The sequence below is a fragment of the Neofelis nebulosa genome, chromosome 10 (genome assembly GCF_028018385.1).
Source record: "Neofelis nebulosa isolate mNeoNeb1 chromosome 10, mNeoNeb1.pri, whole genome shotgun sequence".
In the NCBI taxonomy this organism is placed as follows: Eukaryota; Metazoa; Chordata; class Mammalia; order Carnivora; family Felidae; genus Neofelis; species Neofelis nebulosa.
Genome location: NC_080791.1, coordinates 7,026,052 through 7,033,278, shown reverse-complemented (window position 1 = coordinate 7,033,278; position 7,227 = coordinate 7,026,052). Strand labels below are relative to the sequence as shown.

The window sequence follows — 7,227 nt, the reverse complement described above, 5'->3', positions numbered from 1 at the left end:
TATATTCAATTCAAATAATATTATATCATTTCCCTCTATGGTAACATCTTCTGTTTTGTCTTCTGATTCCATTAAGTTTTAAAATCATTTTTCTGATGTCTACTAAGAAATTATATAATAGCTTTGTATTTTATCTCCAATTTTGTAAAACTTTGAAAGTGTTGCATCCACACCACTCCTGAAACAGAATGCTACGGGCATCAGTGACAGTCACAACAAAGTTTATTACAATGAGAGGCAAGGCCGACCGAAGGGGACCAACACTCTTGATAAGAGTGCGGCCCCGAACAGCCGGGGTACAGAGTTTTTATAGCCGATCACATCGTTTTATCATCACCTGGGAACAGAACAAAGAAGTTTCCAGATGAGTCAGAAATAGTTGCCAGATGAGTTAGAAACAATTGCCTAATGATGTGTTTATTTTAGACTTTCTGCCTCTAAGTTGCAACCAGTGGATCTCCTTTGACCCTGCCTCTGATGCTCTTTCCTTTGAACTTTGGTTTCCTTAATTGGTGAAGCCTAATTTACAAGAGTATGAGGCGTAGTTTACAAGAGTAAAGCAAGGCTGTTATCTCTTAACCTTCAGTATCAACACAAAGCTGTTATTTTTCAAGCTAGGCGTTAGCCCTACACTACAATTTAACCCTTACAAAAGAACACATATAAAAAAACTGCTAAAATTTTAACAGTGGTTATTTTTGCCTAATGACATTGCATAAAAACAAGGAATTAGGTAATTAATAAATAATTACCTTAAAATTGCTAAATTATTGTGATAGGTAATGCACTTCTGGAAACTTGCTGGTTTTGACTGAAGAATCAGAGGGGTTTTTTTCTTTCCTTTTTTTTTAAAAAACAAATCTGATCAATTTACTAAGTTATGTTTTAAGAGTTAAATGTTATGGGTTGATGGGATTCAGGGCAGGCTGCCCCTGTGGTAGGGTCCCCTCCCTAAGGAGAGAGAAAAAAAGGGAGAGAAAACTTCAAGGTAACCTGGCTATCCGCCTGCGTGACAACATCCCTCATGACCTTGTAAACGGAGACTGCTTAATCAGACTACATGTTAATGTGTTACCTACCATATATGGGGAGACAAAGAAATAGAAAATGTATTTAAAAACTCTGCCACGTGACGTTCGGTGTTCAGTTCTTTGGGTGGGAACACAACTGAGCAGTGCCGCTGCGAATAAAGTTGTTTCCTGGAAATTATAAAGCTTTGGTGTCAGGACTTTCTGTGCGAGAATCCTGCTATACCCCCAAATAGGCCACTTTAGCATATTAATTATTTTAAATTGAAATTACTTAAGAAAAAGCCATTATAAAAACACTCTGTCCTTTGAGTTCCTGAAAGCTGGAAATAAATCTCCCACGTGAAAGGCACTCTTCTTGTACCAGGGAGAAAGGAGACAGATCACCAGAGAGAAGGGAATTCAAGGCTAAGAAGGCTTTGTAAATAAAACTTGTTACTTCTGTACTAATTTAGTAAACATCAGCCAGATGTCTTGTCAATTCTTCACAAATGTATTGTTTCTTCGTCTGAAAGATACACAAGCTGCCTACCTTGGTGACTTCTTCCAGTCGCATAGTTCTATAAACTTTCATATGTGAGAATTAAATTTGTTTTTCTCTTGTTAATCTGTCTTGTGTCAATTTAATTATTAGATCAGCCCAAGAACCTAGAGTGAAAAAGGAAAACTTTTTTTTGCCTCTACAGGGTCCATTTTTTCCCCCAGGCACACAAAAGACCTCTTCATGAATAGTTCTTTGTTTAAGTTTCTCAGCTCTCCACCCTGTACCTGCCTCTTTACATTGTTACTGAAATTAAATACTGTTTATCCTGCAAGATCTGAATAACTTGACCTCAAGAAGCTAAAACATGACTCATCCAAGTCCTCTTGTCATGCAAAAACGGCAAATAATTTTCGGTAAATCAATTCAGCTATTTGTTGACTTTTTTATTGAAAAAAATTAATAATATAACAAAGCATGTGTTTATTCAAATAAAAAGATTCCTCTTTGTTTCTTTCTGCCTTATTACTATATTCAGTCTGAAATCATTCTTAGAATATAATCAACACCTTCATGAAATTTTAGAGATTGCAGCTTTGATTATTTCGATCTTCTTCAACTCATACCCTCCAGAACTTGGCGGGGCCAGCATGCAATCACCTTAATCCCCGAGTGTAACCTCTCTGAAATTGTCAAGAACAAGAACAACAAAAGTATACTTCCCTAATTGGCTAGCACAGGTAAACTAGAAAGCCCAGAGGTTCTATCCTACCACCACTGCTGTGTTGCTAACTGCTGTGTGGAGTCACAAATCCACTAGTTTATCTATGCACACGTGTGTTCATTCACCTGTCTAGGTTTTTGTAAGTGTCTTATAGTGTGCTTGATATTGTTAAGCCTCAAAAATACAAAAATGATAAGAAATTGTCCCTGACTCAAGGAGCTCATAATCTAGTAGAATAGTCTCTAAAGGTAGCTTCCTGAGAATCACATCAGGAGTGTTTTTTAAAATGGCACTTTCTCAGCATTACCCAAAAATATTCTGATTCTGCAAATATAAAACAGAGGCGAGCCAATTCTGATGCAATCAGCCAGATCAGCTGGTCTGCAGATTGCCTTTTGGGAACCTCTGGTCTACTAGATTATAATTAATCATAACAGTTGAAGCTGATTACAATTTATTATATATTTGAATCAGTTCCAGTTTAATGCCAGTAAAATTATACCATAATAAACCTATGAAAGATTAACATGTAAAGGGAAAATAGTAGTGAATAAAGTCTCCATATGCCCTTGATTCACATTTGAGCCATAGATAATACTGGTAAGCATAACCCTAACAAAATCATCTCTACTTACCAATGTTATCAATAAAAATTACTGTGGCTCTCACACACAAGGATTCTGATAAAGAGGTCTACCAGTAAAAATAGCTCAAAACTCATACCCCAATCATTTGTCTGAGAGAAACTGAACTGTCATCACTATTTCCACTTGAGGAATTGGAACTTCCAGATTGTTCTTTTCAGTTGATCATAGGCCAGCAGGTGGCAGTCTAGGATCATATGCTAGCTTTCCCTTGGGGTTAGAGGGACTTCAGCCTGGGTTTTTATAGCCACCAACCAGGTGGTTTCCTGGTCAGTTTATCTGCTTTACAATGTTGAGCTTTAAGAACATGGTTTACTAATACTCCTCACATTCTCTGCAATACTTTTGGATTATTTCTTCCATCACTTCTTTTTCAATTAAAAGTAATTGCTAACATTTACTGAGCATCTAGTAAGTCCTAGGCATTGCTAGATTCATCACAAACATTATCTCTAAGCCTTATACAACGCATTTTTTAGATAAGAAAACTTGAAGCTACGAGAGATTAAATGATTTGTCCAGGTATCGTATCCCAGTTTGTGGCACTGCAAGACATCTATAATTTTCATCTATTTTATCACTGAACACCCTCCATCTATTCCATTCTAGGAAAAATTAGGATCTTCAAAAATTGTAGTTTATCTTCAACTGGGGTCAATTTTTTTTTATCTCTTACATAAGACTGAGTTTGGTTATTTAAGATCATCTTAAAAAAATTTTTTTTAATGTTTAATTATTTCTGACACAGAGAGAGAGCATGAGTGGGGGAGGGGCAGAGAGAGAGGGAGACACAGAATCTGAAACAGGCTCCAGGCTCTGAGCTGTCAGCACAGAACCCGACACGGGGCTCGAACTCATAAACCGTGAGATCATGACCTGAGCTGAAGTCAGTCGCTCAACCAACTGAGCCACCCAGGCGCCCCAGTTATTTAAGATAATCTTAAATCTAATTGTCCACTACTTATGTGCTATTTCCATATATTTCTGCATCTTTAGCAGGAGATTGCCAGTTCACCTCTAACATGTAATGAGCTTGGATGTTACCACTCCCATTTTTACAACACACACACACACACACACAAAACCTGGACAAAGTGAAAATCAATTACTTTTCTTGGACCCACCAGAAAACTGATTTTGCAGGGCTAACTGCCAGCCTGAAATCCGGAAAAAGAAACAAATCCAGAGAATCACAGCCAACATTTGCCTACCAGAAACAGAAGCTGCTGGAGCCATATGCTAATAGGAACTCTTTTTTTTTTTTTTTAATTTTTTTAAAGTTTATTTATTTTTGAGATAGAGAGAGACAGAGCATGAGTGGGGGAGGGGCAGAGAGAGAGGGAGACACAGAATCGGAAGCAGGGTCCAGGCTCTGAGCCGTCAGCCCAGAGCCCGACGGGGGGCTCGAACTCACGGACCGCGAGATCGTGACCTGAGCCGAAGTCCGACGCTTAACCGACTGAGCCACCCAGGCGCCCCCAATAGGAACTCTTGAATCATAATTCTGATGAATTGCCAGAGGCTGAGTACACACCAGCATGAATGGGGGCCACAGTTTGGGGGGATGGGGGATGATGAACCCCCCACCAGGTTCTCGAGATGAAGATCTGAAAAAATGCCCTTGTGGCTTTGGCCAGGGTGTGGAGAGGAGTAATTACTAGCAAGTACCGGAAACACCTAGGACACCAGCGTAGTGCTGGTGGCATGTATCACCACAGGATCAACCTCGGCAGATATCACCCAAGTTACTTTGGAAAAGTCGGTATGAGGCATTGCCGCTTAAAGAAGAATCAACTGATAGACCGTGGACCTTGGTCAGTGAGCATCTTCCCTGACGTGGTGCAATCAGGCTACTACAAAGTTTTGGGGAAGGAGAAGCTCTCTAAGCAGCCTCTCATTGTGAAGTCTGAATTCTTCAGTAGAAGGGCCAGAGAGAAGATTAAGGGTGCGGAGGTACCGTGTCCTAGTAGCTTGAAGCCACGTGGAGGGAGGCTCACTAAATGTTAACAAGGGATGGGGCGCCTGGGTGGCGCAGTCGGTTAAGCGTCCGACTTCAGCCAGGTCCCGATCTCGCGGTCCGTGAGTTCGAGCCCCGCGTCGGGCTCTGGGCCGACGGCTCGGAGCCTGGAGCCTGTTTCCGGTTCTGTGTCTCCCTCTCTCTCTGCCCCTGCCCCGTTCATGCTCTGTCTCTCTCTGTCCCAAAAATAAATAAAAAACGTTGAAAAAAAAAAAAAAATGTTAACAAGGGGGCACCTGGGTGGCACAGTGGGTTAAGCACCCGACTCTTGATCTCAGCTCAGGTCATGATCTCCGGTTTGTGAGACTGACCCCATATTGCATTCTGAGCTGACAGCACGGAGCCTGCTTGGAATTCTCTCTCTCCCTCTCTCTCTCTCTCTGACCCTCCCCTCCTTGCACTCTCACTCCCTCTCTAAATAAATAAATACTTTTAAAAATGCTAACAAGTGCTTTTCAAAAAAATCAAATAATATCAAAATGAAATATAAATAACTCTTTAAATAAGAAAATGTTCCAATTTTTTAAAGGGGCAAAAGATCTGCACAGACATCTCATAAAAGTAAGCACACAGATGCAAGAAAGGACCTGAAAAGATGTTCAGCATCATTTATCATTAAGGAATTGCAAATTAAAACAACAATGAGATATCACTACCTACCTATTAAAATGGCTAAAACCTAAAAGTCTGAAAACACTGTTAAGGTGGACGCAGAGCGTGGGGGCTCTCATTGCTGGTGGAAATGCAAAGCAGCACAACTATTTTGGAAGTTTCTCACAGAACTAAACAGAGTCTTATCATATAATGTAGCAATTGTGGTTCTAGGTGTTCACTCACCTGATTTGAAAACTTATGTCCACACAAATCCCTGCACACAGGGGATTTTCATAATAGCCCCCAAAACCGGAAGCAATCAAGATTCTTTCACGGAATGAACAAATAAACAAACTGTGGCACATTGATACAATGGAAAACTACTCAAAAGTAAAAAGAAGTGAGTTATCAAGCTACAACAATACATCGGTGAATCTTAAATGCATATTGCTAAGGGAAGGAAGGCAGTGTGAAAAAGCCACGTAACTCAATGATCCCAACTATATTACATTCTGTAAAGGCAAAACTATAGAAACAGTTAATAGATCAGTGGTTACCCAAGGTTGGGGAGGGCGGTAGGAGAAGAGTTGAATAGATAAAGCACAGGAGATTTTTTAGTGTGATAATACTTTTCCTATAGGATACTATAATGGTGAATGCAGGACATCAAGCATTTGTCAAAACCCACAGAACTTTACAGAACCGAGAATAAACCTCAAAAGAATGTAAATTAAAAACCAGAATTGGGGAGGCACCTCGGTGGCTTAGTCGGTTAAGTGTCCGACTTAGCCTCAGGTCATGATCTCACGGTTCAGGGGTTCAAGCCCCGCATCGGGCTCTATGCTGACAGCTCAGAGCCTGGAGTCGGCTTCAGATTCTGGGTGTCCCTCTCTCTCTATCCCTCTCCCACTCATGCTCTGTCTCTCAAAACTAAATAAACATTAAAAAAAAACATTTTTTTAAAAAGCCAGCATTTGGGAGGCAGAGGGATCCCAAGTAGAATGCAAAATATGACAAAAGAATCTAAATGTATCACAAATGTATGCATGGGTAAGGAGGAGAAAGCTCTGACCACAGTGACTTTGGAAATGCGTGGAGTCTGTAAAACCCAAAGCAAACGGAACTACACATAAATACTGTTCTCCAGTTGGTAAAGCTGTTCCCCAGGAAGGTAACGATTCTGAAACCACAATACGTGTATACTGGAATTGCAAAGTTAAGTAAATTTCTAGTGGATGGTGGAGGCTGAGTTCCTCACTGTTGCAGTGGGAAGTTACAGACGAGCAAGAGAAGGAAGCTAGAATGATCCAGTAGTAATTGAGTAGTATTGGAGACACCAGTATGAACTCGATTATTTTAAAATGGATACAGATCGATACAGAAATATTTACATATATAAGCATATACATGGGTCAATGTTCAAATATATTTCTTTGCTCTGTCAGCTGAGAAGCCCTAGAAGCCATAACCCTCCAGGAGCACATCTCCTGGTTCTTCTTCTCTAATACCATTTTTCCAGTAAAAGTAACCAAAGCTCATTGGAGAAATGTCTGATTCTGGGCATGGTCCAAGAAATAGACTAGAGGAGCCTAGAGCATTTTTATGGTCAGCAAGTAAGCGACAGCTCAAGACACAAAACAAAGCAAAACCCCAGGATGATGGGGAATATCAAACAGATACAGGAACCAACTGAAAGAGCTGCCAATAGCCAGAGCTGGAAAATTTTGAGCCACAAAATA

At 40.2% G+C, this 7,227-nt stretch overlaps 1 long non-coding RNA gene across 1 annotated transcript; it reads right to left on the bottom strand.

Annotated features, from left to right (window-relative positions):
• Positions 1–204: 204 nt before the first annotated feature.
• On the bottom strand, positions 205–1,112 carry LOC131488478 (uncharacterized). Its single transcript, XR_009250226.1, has 2 exons — positions 753–1,112; positions 205–337 (listed from the first exon to the last, which is right to left on the bottom strand). It is a non-coding gene; the product is annotated as an uncharacterized LOC131488478 (long non-coding RNA).
• Positions 1,113–7,227: the final 6,115 nt, after the last annotated feature.